The 22,424-nt window shown below is 29.4% G+C and overlaps 1 non-coding gene and 1 pseudogene across 1 annotated transcript; both read right to left on the bottom strand.

Annotated features, from left to right (window-relative positions):
* Positions 1 to 216: 216 nt before the first annotated feature.
* LOC145934295 (uncharacterized) lies at positions 217 to 6,483 on the bottom strand (annotated as a pseudogene).
* A 10,878-nt stretch (positions 6,484 to 17,361) lies between these two features.
* Trnaq-uug (transfer RNA glutamine (anticodon UUG)) lies at positions 17,362 to 17,433 on the bottom strand. The gene has a single exon. It is a non-coding gene; the product is annotated as a tRNA-Gln (tRNA).
* Between the last annotated feature and the right edge of the window lie 4,991 nt (positions 17,434 to 22,424).

Genomic DNA, 22,424 nt, shown 5'->3' with positions numbered 1-22,424 from the left:
AAGTCGCTGAATCGGGAATCGAACCCGAGACCTTTCGCTTGCCGGGCGACTGCTCTCACCATCTGAGCTATTCAGACCCTTCGATTCTATACTTTTCTCTGCCTTGATAAACAAATTTTTGAAAATAACGCCTTTCTCAGCCGGCGTGAAAGTTAAACCAAGTGAATTTATAAACGCTCGTTATATATCAAATATGAATGATGAAAATTACATTGGCTATGCGAGCCAAACGTGGATATCAGTACGTATGCTTCCAATGAAATTAATTTTTTCATTGGAATTTAATTCATTGTGCACGAGGCACGAATTTTGCTTGGTACTTATGCCAAGACTTTGATTGTTTTCATACGGGAAGGCCGAAAAAGAATCTAAAGGACCATAATTTCTTACATCATCAGACAAATGTAACAAACCATGAATGTTGTATGAAAGAAATTCCACACCATAATGTTCTGCAGCTCTTTTAACAAAAATTTTTAACATCATTTCCGCCTTATCAATCATTATTGTATTCCCACAAGAAATAACATCTACTAAAATGTGAATTGCAGAATGTAATAATAGAAAATGTCATGGCTTCATTCATGAGTTCAAGGAAAATAACAGGATCAGTACAATAGAATTTGACGATATTCTGTAGCTTTGAATGAACGATGTTTGGATATATTAATCGATTTTCTTGCAAACTCCCTGGGACATAATTGTTTGGCAAGCTCTAATCTATTAGAAATAATTTTTATTGAAGAAGATGAGAGTTTTGCAGAGGAAGCGTATTTTCCATCAATAACAGCGAGAAATATTTTTTCCATTACACCGATACAAACTAAATGCATGTAATCAAATACAGTTTGTTTTACCAAATCTCTCCATTGAAAGACGTGCCATAGAAGATTCGCCTTCGTGATGATGCTCGCCATCTAAACATATATTGTATTCCTCATTTGTTCTCAATCTATTCTCAATATCGCTATATACCATGACACCTTGACGAATACTTTCTCCTGTGATCCAACATTTCGAACATGGTGCTCTAGATTTGTGACCTTGATGACCTAATATAAAAGCTCGGGCCACAGCATCAGCAATAAAACAACGAAGACAGAACGTTAGCTTTCTTCCATTAAAAATAATTCCATTATTTTTAATTTTTAATACATCATCAACAAATGGTTTTAATAGATCTACCGCACTTGTAGGTTTCGACAATCCTTTCCAAATACCTACGACTTCTGGCTTACTTTGATCAAGATTAGCAACTCTAATTTGTATAGGATAGAATTGAATATGACTTACATTATATAAAGATACACCATCTATATGAAAATCAATTTCCAGATTATTAGGAATCATATCCAAAGAAGTTTTTTCTAGAATTGATTTAATTCCCTCTTCAAAACCTAAATGCAAATAATGCCCTCCAGCAATTTCATTAATACAACATGATGTGCGAGAAGAATTTAAAATTATTCTTGGATCTCTCGGGAGATTTAAAAAACAAGGATGAGTTTTAAGAAGTTTTAAAATCTCTTTGGCTTGGACATGAGTAATATTTGTTTTTACAAAGACAGAAGTCAGTTGTTCCTTGAAACTTATTTCTTTAGGAATTAAAAATTCTTCGGTAATGTCTTCAGACTCCTTCAGATTCTCGTTCACAGCAGTTGTCAGATCTGAAGTATTATTTAAACTATCAAATTGATCAGTTATATTACAATTTGTTACAGAGGAATCGTCAAGATTTACAATTTCAAATTCTTGCATTACAGAAAAATTAGGCGGATCATTCAATTTAGTAATATTGTTCCTTTTCACAGATATATTTTTCGTTTATCTTTGCAAGATCAGATCTTTCGTTTATTATTTCTTGATGTGAAGCACGAATTGAACGTTCTAGTTTTCGTTTGTATTCTTTTGAAACGTTATATAAAATTTTGCGAGAACGCATTTTACGCAACTTATACATTTTGTAATTTTTCTTATTTTGTACCTTCAAATGTACTAATTTTATTTTATTCTTTTTGATCGTAGTATTTATATTATTAAGTATATATATATATATATATATATATATATATATACAGGGTGTTAAAAAAGTGGCGGATACGCTGTATAGGGGTGAATTCCTGAGGTTATTTGGAGACGATTTTTCCTCAGTGAAAATGTCGAGGCACCAATAATTTTCGAGTTATAAGTAATTGAAAATAAAGGGCTTTTCGTAAACTAAGTATTGTGGAATTAAAATATTAACAAAACTACATTCTTCAATTAATTTCAAGTCGACTTTAATTTAATAGAATTTTAATTTAAGGCTTAGTTACCAAGATATATGATGGCAAAAATTGGGAGCTTGCAAAAAATGATGACTTCTCTCGACATTTTCGTTGAGGAAAAATCGTCTCCAAATAACCTCAGGAATTCACCCCTATACAGCGTATCCGCCACTTTTTTAACACCCGATATATATATATATATATATATATATATATATATATATATATTAGATTAATTCTTTGGAATTAACGTTTAATAAACCTAAAATCTTTATTATAAAAAATATATATTCTTGAAAATTAGCCAAACTCAAAATTCTAATTTATTAATGTAATTTAAAATATACGAATAAATTTTTCTTACCTTAAAATAAAATAATCTTATTTATAATAAATTATATTAACACACGACATAGTTATGTCTCCGTGAACGTCGTTTTTTCGATTATTTTTGCTTAAAAATAAATGGCAGCGCAATCAGTAGGGTTTAATCCACCCAAATAAGTAAAATAATCAACCTGAAAATAAATAAATAAATACTTTATTTAAATACTGTGTTTCAAATCCTATCAAATAAAAGAGATTTACTTATTAATTAATTAATAAATTTCTAGATTATATTATATATATAGATTTATTTTATTATTAAATGTAGATTTATTTATTTCTAAATATATATTAGAGAGTTTTTGCAATACCGTCTTTTAGATACGGTGAACGCTAAAGTCACGTTATTTCGATCGAAAAAGACAAACTGTACATGAGCATCTTTCACCGTAACGCGTAACGCTATTCAGATAACGTGTGACGTTATTTTTGAGTGAATAAAGTTCATAATTAACGTGGACGTTATGACTTCGATCGAAATAACGTGACTTTAGCGTTCACCGTATCTAAAAGACGGTATTGCAAAAACTCTCTATTTAAAATAGAGCCTTTAAATTCTTAACACGTTAGTCATTTTTATTTATTTGTTTATTTAATTACATATCTATTTATTTAGCTATTTATTTAATTTTTTATTTATTTATCAATTTATCTAATTAATTTTAATTTATTAATTTATTATTAATAATAATTAATTTATTAATAAGAAATAATAAGTAATTAATAATAAATAATAAAAATAATAATAATAATAAATAATTTATTTATTAATAATAATTTATTATTAATTATAATTAATTAATTTTATTGATTTTAATTAATTTTCAAATAAATCAAAGACAATAAGAGCCAATAATATAATAATATTATCTTATTCCCTAACAGCACAACATATCCAAAAGACGTTTAGAGGACATCCAGAGGACATCCTAACATCCTCTGGATGTCTTCTGAACGTGTTTCGGATACATATACAGGGTGTAACTAAATAAACGTATACGCAGCACACCATCAGGTGCAGGACAATAAACTAAATCAAAAAGTCCTGAGCCATTTTTTTATCTGAGCTTTATTTTTTACGCTATAAATTGTTAAAGTTTGCCAATCAGCGCGTGGCTACAACGGAAGGCAGCGTAGGCGCCGCCTACTGGGTGGGGAGCGCGGGATCGGAGAGTAGCGAGACAAAGTGGGGCGAAGCGAATGTAGCATGTCTCTGCTCTTTTTTGTACGTTTTGCGTATCTCTTAAAATTTGATTATTCTCGATACTCTCGGCAGTGTGGAATATTTAATTTTTCCATCCGGTTAGCTGTCTCCATATTTGTGTTTAGAAATACTTTTTCTTTGAAGAGAAAGGTCACATGAGTTGTAGTCCGGAGATCGAGCAGGCCACGTACTAGTACGGAATCCTTCCCATCCTTGAGGAAAATTTTTATCGAAGTAATGGCGGATGATACTTTTGAATAAGATTCATTGAAATTAATATTAAAAGTGGTTCCGATAATTGGACTTAAATATTCAATTTATTTTAAGTGCAAAGTATGTTTTTATTTTTAACATATTTAACAAAAAAAAACTTTCTTGATGTATGAAAACATTATAATACATATGTATGTAGTAATGACTACTTTTATTAAAATTTTTAGTCTTGATGTGTGAACATGATATAAAAATTAAGCCCTGAGAGTAGAATACAGTATTGAAACTGAGATAGCGATTTTCACAATTTCGATAGATTCTATTAAACTACGCAATAAAATAATAATTATAAACATTTTTATAATAATAAAATAAAAATAAATAATAATATAAATTATAATAAAATTCAACATATTTATAATAATAAAATAAAAAGTAAATAATAATATAAATATAATAATAAAATAAAAATAAAGATTTAAAAATAAATATTTAATTTATAATAAATATAAATTTATAATAAAAAATAAATTTATAATAAAAATAAATATTTTCATAATAAAAATAATTCTTATGTGTTAACAAAATAATTATTTAACTAAAATTAAAGAAATTGTTCGAAATGAGTTCCTCCCACTTCGATACATATTTCTGCTCTTTTTTGTACGTCTTGCGTAGCTTTTTGCATATGATGATTTTCAATTCTTTGAACAGTGTGGAACACCAATTCTTCCATTTCGTCTGCGGTTTTGATGTTGTTATTTAGAAACACTTTTTCTTTAATCGCTCCCCAAAGATAAAAATCACATGGGTTGAAATCTGGAGATCGAGCAGGCCACGGAGTTATTGAACCTTTTCCAAACCATCATTATGGAAAATTTTCATTAAGATAACGGCGGATGATACCTTTGAATAAGATTCATTGATATTAATACTAAAAGTGATTCAATAGATAATTAGACTTAAATGCTAACTTCTAAGTGCAAAGTGTATGTTTTTACTTTTAACATATTTAATAAAATTTTCTTTATGAAAACAAATTATACACAATACACATGTATGTAATAAATACTGTTATTAAAATTTTTAGTGTTGATGAAGCACGATATAAAAATTAACCTTTAAGGATAGACTATAATATTGAATCTGAGATAGCAATCTTAACTAATTTTGATAGATTCTTCTAAACTGTATGCAATAAACATTTTTATAGTAAAAATTTTTTACGTGCAGAATGGGCAGGTGCGCCATCATGTATGAATATCATAGCTCGTCTATTTAATGCTACATTTTCCAAATTATTCTCTGCCGGCATTAATAAATCTGGCAGATCATTTCGCAAGAAATTGAGATATTCTTGAGCATTTAAACGTTCTGGTAGTATAAAAGGTCCAATCTAAGCTCAATTAATAATGTTATATTAATAATAAGAACAATAGTAGTAACAAAACAGTAGTATAATTAACGATTACAAATTAGAATTCTATAAAGAAAATGTTTATTGTATTGATTATAAATAAAATGATATGTCAAATCGAGAGAGACATTAAGGGCCAGTTTTTCAATAATAGTTTAAACTTATTGTAGATCGAAGTTTAAACTTTGCGCAGAACACATGTGCACATAGTTTCAACTTCGATCTAATTTTAAACTATTATTGAATAACCGGTCTTAAGAGAGATATTAAAAAATAAGTTCCATTGAAAAAAAAAGATTAAAAAGGACTGAATAAAAATAGTTTTAATTCAATTAATTTAAATTTTAATTAAATTATAATCTTAAAATACTTACGATTTGATCTCCCAGCAATCCACACCAAACATTTACGGAATAACGGTATTGAAAAGAACTTGACCTAGTGAGAAATAGATTTCCATGGCTCCAGTAATGATAATTGTGGGTATTAAACATTCCGTTTCTCGTAAATGTACATTCATTAATATACAAAATCCGACTTCCATAATTATGTCTCAAATTCATTTGATTTAAATAATATTCAGCAAAATTCACACGAAATGGATAATCTCGTGGAAGTAAATGTTGTACTTTTGTATAGTGATACGGGTGCTGCTCATTTTCTTTAAGCACTCTATAAACATTCGTATGCGATATATCAAACTAACGAGCAACAGATCTTGTACTTAATGTGGGATCATTGCGAAAGACAGCCATAAAAGCATTTTCCATCACAAGATTGCGTATTTGACGTGGACGACCTCCGTTTCTATTATTCGGTAAAACATTACCAGTTTCTCGTAGTCGTCGAACAGCACCAGCTATTACATTTGGACTTGGATGATGTCGATTCGGGTATAAATTAGCATATTGCACTGCGGCAGGTGCAGCCTGTTCTCCGTTTATAAAATACAAACGAATCATTTCGTAATAATCTTGTGTGTAATAAACGGGCATGATGAGGATTATTAAATGGTCTGTTACTTATAAAAGATCGTTCACTTATAAAACCATAACAATGAATAATTGAAATAATCAGAAGATTTTGTTTATAAGACCCTTCGCGCTTGTGCTTTGTTTTCATACATACAATACATAAAGATGAACATACATACATACGTATGAAAACAAAGCACTAGAAAAAATTCTTTATAAATAACAAAAATATTAAAGAAAGAAAAAATATAAATCTGATCTTTTTTTTTTAACATTTCAACTATTCGTTGTTACGCCTTTATAAGACTATTTAATAATCTCATGCTCGTTTATTATACATAAGATTATTGCGATATGATTCGTTTATATTTTACAAGTGGAAAACAGGCTGCACCTGCGCTCTCTCTCTCTCTCTCTCTCTCTCTCTCTCTCTCTCTCTCTCTCTCTCTCTCTCTCTCTCTCGCTCTCTCTCTCTCTCTGCAGTAGAAAATGTTAATTTATATCCGAATTGACATCATCCAAATTTGAACGTAATAGTTGGTGCTGTTCGACCACTACGAGAAACTGGTAGCGTTTTACCGAATAATAGAGATGGAGGTACACAATCTTGTGATGGAAGATGCTTTATAATTGTCTTCCGCAATAATCCCACATTAAATACAAGATCTATTGCTCGTCAGTTTAGTATATCGTATATGAATGTTTACTGAATGCTTAAAGAAAATGAGCAGCATTCGTATTATTATACAAAAGTACAACATTTAGTTCCACGATATTATCAGCCTCGCGTGATTTTCGCTGAATATTATTTAAATCTAGTAAAAACCAAATTATAGAAGTCGGATTTTGTATGTCGATAAATGTACATTTACAAGAAACATTTTAGGAATGTTTAATATCCACATTCTCTTATCATTGTCATTACTGCAGCCATTTGGAAATCTATTTCTTACTCGAGAGAGATCTTTTCAACATCGAATTCCGTAAATATTTGGTATGGATTGCCGAGAAATCAAATCGTAAGTAGGTTTTAAACTGAAATAAAATTAAAATTTAATTGTAATTTAAATTAATTAAATTGAAACTATTTTTATTGTTTCCTTTTTAATCATTTCTCTAATGTAACTTTTTTATTATCTTTCGTCTGTCTATCGATTTGAATTATTTTTTTATTTAATCAATGCAATAAACATTTTCTTTCTAGAAAAATAATGTGTAATCGTTATATTACTGTTTACTTTTATTACTAGTATTGTTCCTATTGAATTATTTTTCCTATTGATATAAACTTATTGACAGGACTTAGATCGAACTTTTTATATTATCACGCTTGAACTCTCAAAAGTAGTCTCGATTTCTTACAAAATGATCTGCCAGATTTGTTATTTCCGGCAGAGAATAATTTAGAAGAGGTAACATTAAATAGATGAGCTACGATATTCATGCACGATGATGCACTTGCCCATTCTGCACCTAAGAATTATTTTTATTATAAAAATATTTATTTTTAATATGTATAATATATCTTTACTCTTATTTTATTATTATTATATTTATATTATTATTTATTTATTTTTATTATTATAAAAATGTTTATAATTATTATTTTATTGCGTAGTTTAATAGAATCTATCGAAATTGTGAAGATCGCTATCTCAGTTTCAATACTATATTTTACTCTCAGGGTTTAATTTTTATATCATGTTCACACATCAAGACTAAAAATCTTAATAAAAGTAGTCATTACTACGTACATATGTATTATAATGTTTTCATACATCAAGAAAGTTTTTTTTTGTTAAATATGTTAAAAATAAAATCATACTTTGCGCTTAAAATAAATTTAATATTTAAGTCCAATTATCGAAACCACTTTTAATATTAATTTCAATGAATCTTATTCAAAAGTATCATCCGCCATTACTTCGATAAAAATTTTCCTCAAGGATGGGAAGGATTCAGTACTAGTCCGTGGCCTGCTCGATCTCCGGACTACAACTCATGTGACCTTTCTCTTCAAAGAAAAAGTATTTTTAAACACAAATATGGAGACAGCTAACAAGATGGAAAAATTAAATATTCCACACTGCCGAGAGTATCGAGAATAATCAAATTTTAAGAGATACGCAAAACATAGTACAAAAAAGAGCAGAGACATGCTACATTCGCTTCGCCCCACTTTGTCTCGCTACTCTTCGATCCCGCGCTCCCCACCCAGTAGGCGGCGCTTACGCTGCCTTCCGTTGTAGCCACGCGCTGATTGGCAAACTTTAACAATTTATAGCGTAAAAAATAAAGCTCAGATAAAAAAATGGCTCAGGACTTTTTTATTTAGTTTGTTGTCCTGCACCTGATGGTGTGCTTCGTATACGTTTGTTTAGTTACACCCTGTATATTAAATTATAAAATATAATATAGATATATTTAGGTTATCTTTTGCACGTTTAATGAAACCTAAAATCTTTTATATATAAAAAAATATATATATATATTCTTCAAAGCTGCCAAACTCGGAATTCTAATTTTAATATAATTTAAAATATATGAATAAATTCCTTACCTTTTGAAATAAAATAAAATCTTTAAAATTAGGAATAACTGTAGACGACCCAACTGGCTTAATTGATTTTTATTAATTCGATGTCATATAAAAATACAGACTACGTTTCGACCTTTGGTTCAGGTCCTTATCAAGTCTAAAATTAAAAGATATAAAAAATAATAATACAAATATATCAAAAAGAAAATCATTTTATGGATGTATAGCGTAAACAAGTGAAACTAACGATTGGTATAAAGTAAATCATTTAAACATACCTTACGTAACATTTATAAAATTTCAACAAGTTAAACTTCTCTAAATACATATGATGTGTCAACTAACGTTTCGTAGAGATGGTAAAGAACGAACTAAGTTAAACATCCTTTATTATTCTATCATAAATAGGATTTAAATTCTCTGTGTCTTTATGTAGGTTAATCGTGTTGTTATATTTTTTTATATAAAACATTTCGGCTATCTCTCTTTTCCTAGTATGTGTTTCCTGATGTAAAATATTAAAGGTTGTCCATTTAAAGTCATGTAAATATTCATTTCTATGTTTGCTTATAACGTTCTGGTTACTACTATGCAATTTTATGTTATTCCTATGTTCTTTTATCCGAGTATTTAGGTGTCTTTTAGTTTGTCCAATGTATGTAGCGTCGCAGTCGTTGCAGTCGATCTTATAAATCTTTAAAATTATATATAATTAACACACGTCGTATATATAAATATATATACAATATTAATTATGTTTCCACGTAAACGTCGTTCTTTTTTTTCGCAATTATTTTTGCATTGTTTGTTTGCAGAATGACAACACGTGATGCAAAATTTAAATAGCTGTGACAGTACCATGCAGAAACCGAGCAGATCTGTCAAACACAATCTAATAGCAGATTGGCGGCAGAAATCGAGCAGGATCTGCAGTTTCTTGCCATTTCAACATATAAGTATAATAAAATTCAATATTTTTCGATGAATATAACAGGTGCATATTAAGATGTGTTATCCGCTAATTATAATTTTTTTTTTTTTATAAATATGATATTTAAATGTATAACATATTATATTGTATGTAGTTATATCTCACATAGCAATTAAATGTTCAATTTAATCTATTAATTAAATTAATAAAATAAATTGCAAAAATAATTAAATTTATAATTTATTATATAAAATTTAAGATATAATCTATATGAGAATTAAATTCTGCTTTATGCTTTAAATAGAAAGTAAATGGATAATTTTCCATGTATATATCCTATTGATTCTAATAAATTTAATATTCTCATGTTAGACTTGTCAGATATCAAAAATTAAACTGATAGAAAAATATACTTTTGATCTTTTATTAATAGCCACGACTTGCAGACTTTATATCTATTTTTAACAGAAATTTGATTGCGAGAAAATACATTGCATAGCGGTAGGCGAAGGAACTATTAAATAACTGCAAAATGCAGATCCTGTTGTCAATTTGCCATCAGATTGTGCGCGCGCAAATCTTGCTCGATTTCTGCCGTCAATCTGACACCAAACTGCGTTGCGCAAATCCTGCTCGGTTTCTACTATCAATCTGCTATGATAATTCTATACAAATCCTGCTTGATTTCTGCTACTGACTTGCTGCCAAATTATGTCAACAGATTTTATAACATTTCTGCCAATGTTCTGCTATCATTATCTGATATAACAAGTTTTGTATAAAATCTGAATTTTTTTTTGCTGGCAAAAATATTTAGCACACAGTTTTAATACATGCTCTTGACAGATTTGGTTATCCGGGAAGTAATGAGTTATTAGATTATAAAATTATATTATTTAATAATCAATATTAAATATAATAATTTATGTTACAATTAGAAACTCTGAACTAGTCTCTAGCAAACGTATATAGTATACCCAGACAGCCAAATCTGTTATTTAAACAGATTTTGCCAAACGTCTGCTATATATTTTTGCTAGCAAAAAAGCTGCAGATTGTATACAAAATCTGTTATATGAAATAATGATAGCAGAATGTTGGCAGAAATGTTACAAAACCTGCTGACATAATTTGGTAGCAAGTCAGCAGCAGAAACCAAGTAGGATTTGTATAAAATTATCATAGCAGATTGGCGGCAGAAACCGAGCAAGATCTGCTGGGAATCTGCGCAACGCAGTTTGATGTCAGATTGGCGGCAGAAATCGAGCAAGGTTTGCGTGCGCACAATCTGATGACAAATTGACAACAGAATCTGCATTTTGCAGTTATTTAATAGTTTCTTTGCTTACCGCTATGCGATGTATTTTCTCGCAATCAAATTTCTGTTAAAAATACATATAAAGTCTGCAAAAGTCATGGCCTATTAATAAAAGATCAAAAGTATATTTCTATCAATTTTAAACTGATTAAAATCAATAGGATAAATGGAAAATTATTTATTTACTTCCTATATTGATTTATTTCCTATTCATTTAAACCATAAAGCAAGAATTTAATTCTCATATAAATAATTATATCTTAAATTTTAAAAATTAATTTATTTTTACAATTTATTTTATTATTAAAATTTAATTAAATTGAACATTTGTTATATGAGATATAACTACGATATAAATATAACATATATGTTATACATTAAATGTCATATTTATGAAAATAAAATTATAATTAATCGATAACATCTTATGCATCTGTTATATTTATTTAAAAATATTAAATTTTATTAATATATTTATGTTTAAATTGCAAGAAACTGTAGGTCCTGCTCGATTTCTGCCGCGAATTTGCTGTCAGATTGTGTTTGACAGATCTGCTTAGTTTCTGCCGCCAATTTGCTGTCAGATTGTGTTTGACAGATCTGCTCGGTTTCTGCCGCCAATCTGCCATCAAACGTATTGTGCAGATCTGTTCGATTTCTGCCGCCAATCTGCTGTCATGTTATGTCAGCACAATCTGCTGATAAAACACAAGCTCAATGCGGACGCAGTTGATGTCAATCTGCCGCAATACTCTGATTGAATTTGCTGCCAATCTGCCGACATACTGCTAACATTTTGCTTACTGGGATATATAGCAAGATAATAGGGAACTAAAAAGTAACGACAAAAGTAACGGCTAATTCGTTACCGTTACTGCAATAATAATGTAAGACGTTACCGTTACCGTTACAAACAAAAAAAAGTAACAATCGTTATAAAAAAAAAGTAACTGTAACGGTAACGGCGTTACAATAAAAGTAATGTGTTACTTCCCAACCCTGTATATATGTATATGTATAAATTAATATAATATATATGTGTATATGTATAATTAATGTACATATATGTATATAACACTTATGTCTCATTTGTTTAAATCGGAATTTATCGCGCATAACATATCAATAAAAAGTATATCATGTAAGTATATATATAGATTTCGAAGAAGGGATGAGATTCGGATTCTTCATTAAAATCGACGACATTTGAACAAGCATACAAATAAGTTAATATGGATATGATGTAGTAAAAATTATATATTTTATCGAAAATAATCGGTTATATTTACTATATATATATATGTATAGCAACAATTGCAAATTAAATCTTTTATTAATCGTTATTTAATAGTGTGTTTTATAAAATATATTTTTAACTATAATTTAATGCTTAAATATTATTTTGTAACATTCTTTATGTTCTATTTTATATACATATATACAGGGTGTCCCATTTTAAATGACCCACGCAAATATCTCGAAAACTATGAGAAAGATACGGAAAAATGTTTTAAACAAAAGTTGTTTGGTTTGAAGGGGGACATAAGATGGTGCCATTGATTTGACCTTGAATAGTCATTTGAAGGTCACGTGAAGGTCACCTTCAATTTCTTAAATGGAACCACCTATTTTTCATTGCATATTCTTGTAGCTTACCTCGAGAGCTTTCCAAAACCCTATAATTGAGTTATTTTTTATTAAGTACTTTCCGAGTTATGAGACTTGAAGTTTACAGTATTTTGACATAAAATATAAAATATCTTGTGAAACATTCATTTTTCGGTAATTTTACTGTAATACTTTTATGCACAGAATAATAAGACCAATCAATTAGTGTAAAGAAAAAATACATATAGTTGTTTTTAAAAAAAGTATACATGTTTTTAAAAAAAGTATGCAATTTGCAACATATTTTTTTTAAAGCAACTATGTGTTTTACACCAATTGATTGGTTTTATTATTTTGTGCATAAAAGTATTACAGTAAGATTACCGAAAAATGAATGTTTCACAAGATATTTTATATTTTATGTCAAAATACTGTAAACTTCAAGTCTCATAACTCCGAAAGTACTTAATAAAAAATAACTCAATTATAGAGTTCTGAAAAGCTCTCGAGGTAAGCTACAAGAATATGCAATGAAAAATAGGTGGTTCTATTAAAAAAATTGAAGGTGACCTTTACGTGACCTTCAAATGACTATTCAAGGTCAAATCAATGGCACCATTTTATGTTCCCCTTCGAACTAAACAACTTTTGTTTGAAACATTTTGCTCCTCAAAGAGAAAGCTTTGTTTTCGTAAAAAAAAATTTTTTTTTTGATTTCTATGCCAATGTGTTTAAAAGGTCCCAAAACATCGAAAAATAACATTTTTTAAAAATGTCCGTATGTGTATGTGTATGTATGTATGTATGTATGTGTGTGTCTACCCATGTTTTTTTAAATTTAAATATCTTAAAAACTATTTGACTTCTAGCGGTCCAATTTGGCATACAAGTAAAGTAGAAAAACACTTTTATTTACTGTCATTTTTATAAAAATTCATAGTGTTTTGTTTTATAAAATTTTGAATTTTTTGAGAAATCTCTGTATAGTTGAGTTGCTCTAACTTCCGTAAATTTTAAGATATCGGGATAAATTTTTATATATAAATAGATTATCATTTAAGGATGTTTGGTATTGAGTTTGGCGATGATCGGTGAAAGGATTTATTTTTTATAAAATTTTGAATTTTTAAAAAATGTGCATTTTTATTTTTCGCAAATTTTGAGATATCGAACTAATTTTTTCTAACATGAATGAAGTACCATTAATGGATATTTGGTATTGAATTTATAACAAGGATCGGTGAAAAGGTTCATATTCTATAAAGTTTTTATAAAATTTTTTTTGAAAATTTATGTGGTTATTTTATCTTCCGTGAATTTCGAGATATCAGACAAATATTTTTACATAAATTTTTTTACATAGAGTATCATTAAAGGATATTTGCTATTTAATTTGACGAGGATCAGTGAGTGTTTTTTTTAATAAAATTATCAATTTCAAAAAATGTTTGTACATGCTTTAACTTTCGTAAATTTTGAAATATCGAACTTTTGAAAATATCACTAAAGAATGATTGATATTTAATTTAGGGAGAATTTTTATAATGGTTTATTTTTTATAAAATTTTTATTTTTTTGAAAGTTCTGAATAAAATATTAAAGCATGATTGATATTAAATTTATTGTAAATTGGTAAATTTCTTTTAATTGTAAATTGACGAATTATACAGTATTTATCAGAACACATTAGCATAAAAATTTAAAAAAAAATTGTGCAAATGGAAATTTGCACATTGCTTCCTTACCATTTTATTTTGCTAATTAAGATGGTTTTTCAATTATGCGGGGTCTACAATAGAGTCGTAAAGTCATAAGTCGTAAGAAATTAACCAATCACAGTTGATTATTCTCCTCGCATTCAACTGTGATTGGTCAATTTCTTACGACTTACGACTTTACGACTCTATTGTTGACCCCGCATTATGGCTTCCTCATAGAGGAAGCTTAACTTGCACATTGCCATAATTGAAAAACCATCTTAATGAGCAAAATAAAATGGTGAAGAAGCAATGTGCAAGTTAAACTTCCTCCATGAGGAAGCCATAATTGAAAAACCATCTTAATTAGCGAAATAAAATGGTGAGAAAGCAATGTGCAAATTTCTATTTGCACAGTTTTTTTCCGTATCTTTCATAGTTTTTGAGATATTTGCGTGGGTCATTTAAAATGGGACACCCTGTATATATATATATATATATATATATATATATATATTAAAACAAAATATATATATATTAAAACATATATTTAATATATATATTAAAACAAAATATTTATTGTTTATTCCTATATATTTCATCGAGAGGCGCGAAAGTAAAGAAGGTAAATTTACAATTTCCTGAAAATATAGTAATATTACTTAAAATGGTCAAATATATAAATATTATATTCTAAAAATAATGTTATTTACACTTGGAGGCAATTACCTAAAAAAATTAACATTTAATTTCGACTATATAATAATAATAATAATCTTACAAATCCAGAGTAAACACTATATTTGTTGTTGTTAGTAATATAAACGTAAGTTATCTCTATATGTATATAATATAAAACTGTAAAAATGTACCATACGTATTACTTTCCAACGTTACAACAGTGTTGTAATAAAACATTGCAATATATATTGTTACGCTTGCCACTATATGCGATAAAACCAGGCAAAACTATCTCGTATTTATATAAATGTTTGTCACGAATGCGTAAGGTCTACAAAGGATAACTTTTTAAATTCAAAGTATATCTTTTTTTTAATCTATAGATAAAAATTAATAAAATAAATATTTATTTCGTTTTTTAATCTTAACTACAAACAACTTTATAAATGTACTCGTAGAATTTAATTTTTTGCTGAAATCAGAATACAACATGACTAAAAAAATCTGTAAAAGGGAGAATTTTCGAGAGATAATTTACTTCTTTCAGTATTTCCCGAAGTGTCGAGAAATATTATCAGCAGCTATACATATTTTTTCTTAAAAACAACTATGTGTTCTATTATTTACATTAATTGATTCCTTTCAGTAAGATCATCGAAAAATGAATATTTTACGAGATATTATATATAGTTTATGTAAAATTATGTTATATTAAAGTACAAAATATCTCGTAAACTATTCACTTTTTGATCATACTACCCTTATTATAACTTTTTATGCAGAATATTGCGATCGAGAAATCGATTTATGTAAAAAAAAAAAAAAAAAAATAGTAGTTCCTTTTAAAAAAATGAGGGGCCTCCCATTTGTTTCTTAAAGGCTTCCTACAATATATTTTATCCATTAAATTTTCAGACACCTTGTTTCATTTAATTTAAAAAAAATCAAGTTAATTAATGTATCTTTAGCAGTGGCGGAGAAAACATGTGTAATACTTTATGTGAGATACCCTGTATATATATGTATATATGTATATATATTTTAATAAGTTATTAAATTGATTGTGGTTTGAATCGATTGCTTACTAAAATGCAGCTACTATAATAAAGTTGCTAATAAGTAATAAAGCTTGTTCTGAATTAATAAATTAGTAGATTTATATACATATATACGCATATTACAGATTTTTAGACAATTCGTATATATAAATATAATAAGCGTTATTGATTTAATAATTTTTTTATATAGTGTCCGATAAAAATTGTTGGACCTAAATGTACCTTCAAAATTAATATAAATAATAAATATAAAATATATAGAACATATATGTATACACATGAGCTGAGGTCCGATGATTATTATTAGACATTCTGTAGATAAATTTACAATATATGAACATCTTTTCCTAAAAAATTATACATTGACTCTTAGGCCCTGTGCACAATAGAGAAAATATTAGGAATAAATATTAAATATTAGATATAAGAATTATTTTAAAATAATAAAATCGTAAAAACTCTGATATACAAATACAAATTCAAGTATAAAGGACTCTTATTAGCTTATTAGCTCTTATTAGTCTTTTATATCCGAATTTGTATTTTTATATTAGAGTCTCTTTTCGATTTTATTATTTTAAAATAATTCTTATTCCTAATATTTAATATTTATTCCTAATATTTTCTCTATTGTGCGCAGGGCTTAACAATAAGACCGTGCGCACAATAGAGATAATATTAGGAATAGGAATAAATATTAAGCATTAAGCTTCCTGCACAAAACAAAAGTACAAGCAATAGGAACAGAAAATAGAAAGTATTCATCAATAGAATCAAAAGAATATCTATTGTTATCTCCTAATATCTATCTGCTTCTGTTGATGCATGGATATTTTAATTCTCTGTTCTTAATTTCTATACTTCTATATTGTGCAGTAGGCCTAATACTTAATATTTATTCCTATTCCTAATATTTTTTCGATTGTGCGCAGGGTCTTAGACGTTGATCTGACTTGATACAAAACAAGACTTTTTTGTGTTTCATCGCTCATTTTTATATTATATTGTTATTTATATTAATTTTAACTATATATGTTTCTATATAAAAATAAAAGTTACATTTGAAAAGGTCCCACCGAGATTTGAACTCGGATCGCTGAATTCAAAGTCCAGAGTGCTAACCATTACACCATGGGACCGACGATATAACAGCTGATTATATTAAAGAACTCTTTTTTACAATATATATACATTTTATAAGGGTCTATTCAGACAAATTTTTTTTAGTCGCTTGGTGAGTTCGTTGCTGTCCTTGGACGGGTTTGGACGTGTTCTGTGCGCGTTTTACGCGTTAAAGGCCGTGGCACGTAAAAAAACGTAAGTAGTAAGACTTAAGACTTAAGTGAATCGACCAATCACGGTCGAGCAGTAAGGAAGCTATTTTGAAACTTAAGCATCTCTGCGAATTCCGTATGGATGAAATTCTTAAGTCTTATCGCTTACGTTTTTTTATGTGCCACGGCCTTTAGTTATATTTTTTTTGGAATACGCATATACCCAGATAGCCAAATCTGTCAAGAGCATGTATTAAAACTGTGTGCTATATATTTTTGCCAGCAAAAAAACTGCAGATTTTATACAAAACTTCCCAGATAGCAAAATATTAGCAGCATGTCGGCAGTATGATAGCAGATCTAATCATGACTTTACAGCAGATTCCTATCCACTGTGTCCGCAATTGATGATATTCTGCTAGCATAGTTAGTAAGCAAAATCTGACAGCAGATTGGCGGCAGAAACCGAGCAGATCTGCACATATAGTTTGATGGCAGATTGGCGGCAGAAACCGAACAGATCTGTCAAACGCAATCTAATAGCAGATTGGCGGCAGAAATCGAGCAGGATCTGCACAGTTCCTTGCCATTTGAATATATAAGTATAATAAAATTCAATATTTTTCGATGAATATAACAGATGCATAAGACGTGTTATCCGCTACTTATAATTTTTTTTTCATAAGTATGATATTTAATGTATAACATATTATATTGTATGTAGTTATATCTCACATAGCAATTAAATGTTCAATTTAATCTATTAATTAAATTAATAAAATAAATTGTAAAAATAATTAAATTTATATAATTCATAAAATTTAAGATATAATTTATATGAGAATTAAATTCTGCTTTATGCTTTAAATAGAAAGTAAATGGATAATTTTTCATGTATTTCCTATTGATTCTAATAAGTTTAATATTCTCATGTTAGACTTGTCAGATATCAAAAATTAAACTCATAGAAAAATATACTTTTGATCTTTTATTAATAGCCACGACTTGCAGACTTTATATCTATTTTTAACAGAAATTTGATTGCGAGAAAATACATCACATAGCGGTAGGTGAAGGAACTATTAAATAACTGCAAAATGCAGATCCTGTTGTCAATTTGCCATCAGATTGTGCGCGCGCAAATCTTGCTCGATTTCTGCCGTCAATCTGACACCAAACCACAGTATACTTATATACAGTAGGGACACACAGCGTCGGAACCTTTGATCTTTTTCAGCTGACCTATCAGCAGTCCGCCATGTCTTTAGGTTGCAGCACCGTATCAATATTTTTGTTGTACCCATTACTATTAAAACAATATTGCGCGAAATATTTTCGATATACTATTTTATAGTCATTTTTTCTGAATAAAAATTAAATATTGCATAAAACGCGAAATCAAAATGATTGTATTGTAGTTTTACAGATTATATTTTACCATAAATGTAATCACAGTAATGGAGTTATTGGGTTCTTTATGTTGAACGGGATTGGCATGACTTATAAAAATGGTCGCTTACGATGCGCAAGCAAATCTGCGCGGCTGATTTGAGAACAAAGGACTGTCCCTACTGTATGTAAGTATACTGTGATCAAACTATATGTGCAGATCTGCTCGGTTTCTGCCGCCAATCTGCTGTCAGATTTTGCTTACTAACTATGCTAGCAGAATATCAATTGCGGACACAGTGGATAGGAATCTGCTGTAAAGTCATGATTAGATCTGCTGTCATACTGCCGACATGCTGCTAACATTTTGCTATCTGGGTACATATACGCTTATACATCTCACATTAATGGGTGCGTTCGGTTTGGGCGCTCACGCGCTGTGAGCGCTCACGCTTATAAGTGCTGTTTTCAATCGTTCGGTTTGGTATCTGAGCGCTTACACAACAGTTAGGAATACCGTTCGTTTTGGCTATTGTAACATCATGATGGCAGGCGATAAGTTAATTATTTTTGCGCAAATATACGCTTTACTTCATCTGCCGTTCCATATATTTTGTACACGCGGTCGGTTTCCGCATCTTTTAAAAAAACTATTTCTGTCATAATAATGCTTGTCATAAGTCAAATTCACTGATACCATGCGTTAACAATGCGTTCCGAAATGAACGTAAGCGCTTACGCTTGTTCACGCTCACGCTGCCCTACCGCGCAGGAATAAGCGTTTGTGAGCAGAAGTTATGACGTCACGATGACGTCATTAGTCGATCTGTGAGCGCTTACAACTCCAAAGCGAACGATGTGAATAACGCTTAAAAGCGCTTTAAGCGTGTAAGCGCTCAAACCGAACGCACCCTATACTGGCACTTATACACACACTTACACTTACACGGATTAAGCCTCAGCTCGGCGGGGCTACCATTTGGAAACTAATTCAGATCATGGGCGGCAAGATAAGACCATAAAGGCCATTGCACGTACAAAAATTTTAGTCGTAATCGCAAGGCCGTCATAGAGAAGAATTATCATAACGTAATAAGAATGCTTGACTGTGATTGGACGATTTGCTTACGGCCTTACGATTATGACTAAAATTTTTGTACGTGCAATGGCCTTTAAAGCCCTACCAAAAATATCTACCAATAAAAGCAAAGAAATATCTATTCCCTGCTTTTATTGGTGGATATTTTCTATTTTCTGTTCCTATTGCCTGTTGCCTGGCATTGTGCGAGGGGCTTTAGCCGAGGCCACTAAACTTTGCAGAAGAAGAAGAAAAACGGAAAAATTTTTGCAGAGATGTATGATGCCATCGATATATAATACTGGATGGAGCATGCGGCAAGATTTCTTTGTTCTTTCGTATTGAGAGAACTAAAAAGAGAGAAGTAGATGTGTGGGCACGGATCTCTCACTCTACTCTCTTTTCATTGGTTGAATTTTGTTTAAGGAGAAGGGGAACAGTACCGTATTCTACAACTTGGGACCATCATTCTAACTTTATTGCTATATGGGTGTAATGTGTATATAAACGTGTGCCTGAACGAGTATAATAGCATAAAAGTTATATTATATTTGTTATAAATAATTAATAATATGGTTTCATCTGCCTGTTAATTGTACAAAACAATATGAAATTTCGAAATGCCTCATGGCCCCGTAGCTCCATGAGCCGTTATTACCATAGACATATTAAGATAGACTGCTTATGAGGCAGTGAAACCGGGAGTGGGGGCGTCCTCCTGAAGGAAAGAAATGACCTGGGGGTCGATCATGTAACTTTTCTTTAGAGCGAAAACGTAAAAAGTGAACAATTTCACTATGGAAACCAATGCGTGATTGGCGGAACAGAGCAAAATTTTTCACTTTTCACGTTTTCACTCTAAAGAAAAGTTACATGATCGACCCCCTGGGTTTCTGTCTTCTTCCAATAAACGTGACTTATGACGTAATCTGCGCACCAGTATGCGCAGAATACCATTAGAAGAAGACAGCAAGCCAGGACTGTTCGTGCTGTCTTTTTCCCTCAGGAGGACATCCCCCACCACCTTATGAGCAGTCTATATTAATATGTCTATGGCTACTATTCACATATCGTCTTGTCTCTTTCTACGTCTATCAATACGGTTTCGGTAACACCTCCATATAGTTAGCAGACGAATTAGAGATTTCTTATTTTCTATTATACCAATTGGGAATCATTTGGGCAAATTTAGGAATAGATTCTCATAGTTTAGGAAATAGTAGTTTATTTATAATTAATTAAAATAAATTGAGCGTATAGTTAGCAGACATAAATTTAAAAAATATTTTTTTTTATTGTAATTGACGTGAAATTATTTGGGAAACACGTCTGTAATGTTCTTAGCCTTTGGGAAATAATTATTTTATCTGAAAATCAAGTTAAAAGTACATTTATTAGACATCAATTAGACAAATTTTATATTTCTTATTTTTCTTTATTATTTCTTATTTTTTCTTATTGTAATCATTTGAGAATCATTTGGACAAATTTAGGAATATATTTTCATAGTTTTAAGACTAATAGTTTATTTATAATTACAGAAAATTAATTAAGAATGAATAGTTAGCAGACATAACTTTAAAACATCTTTTTCTTATTTAAAGCAATATGAAATCATTTGGGAAACGCGTTTTTAATGTTGTCAACGTTTGGGAAATAATAGTTTATGAGGAAAATACTCTCAAGGCTTAAGGTTTAAATCATCTATTGTGGACCAAGTCTTTTGTTAGAAGCTATAAGCTCAAGAAAGACTATAGAAATTTTTTATTTGATAGCCAATCGCTATGTCCGACAAACTCGTCGTATGTACGGCAAATGTAATATATTTATTATATATAATATAATAATTATTATTATTATTTAACTGTGTAGAATATAGAAAATTTCTTGAGTCTCTATTTTTTAGCTAATCAATACGCTTAAACAGATTGTCGTACGACAAATTTAATATCACCCTTAGGGCCATTACATACTTGACGCGATGAGCGATGAGCGATATCCAATAAGAGCTTCGATTTTTGACTATCTTACCCTTATAATTTTTTATGCAGAATGTTACAAGGAATTTATTTACATAAAATATTTAAGGTAATTCCATTAAAAAAAATCAAGTTGACCTTAAAATAACCTTGAAATCGTCTCCTACAAACATTTCTATATAATAACATCAACTTATCGCCCCCTTGAAATACTGCAATTTTTATTTGAAATATTTTTTTCTAGAAATAATATTTTTTGACATAAAAATTTGTAACGTTTTATTTTGAACACCCGGTATATAATATAATAATAATTATTATTATTTAATATTTATTTTCATCACATTGTGACGAAAAATAGAGCTCTTATTGGATATCGCTCATCGCTCATCGCGTCAAGTATGTAATGG

Source organism: Prenolepis imparis, unplaced genomic scaffold (genome assembly GCF_030444845.1).
Source record: "Prenolepis imparis isolate NDT839.2.m4 unplaced genomic scaffold, iyPreImpa1.0 SCAF_3, whole genome shotgun sequence".
In the NCBI taxonomy this organism is placed as follows: Eukaryota; Metazoa; Arthropoda; class Insecta; order Hymenoptera; family Formicidae; genus Prenolepis; species Prenolepis imparis.
Note: the sequence above shows the minus strand (reverse complement) of the source record. Positions and strands in the feature narration are given on the sequence as shown.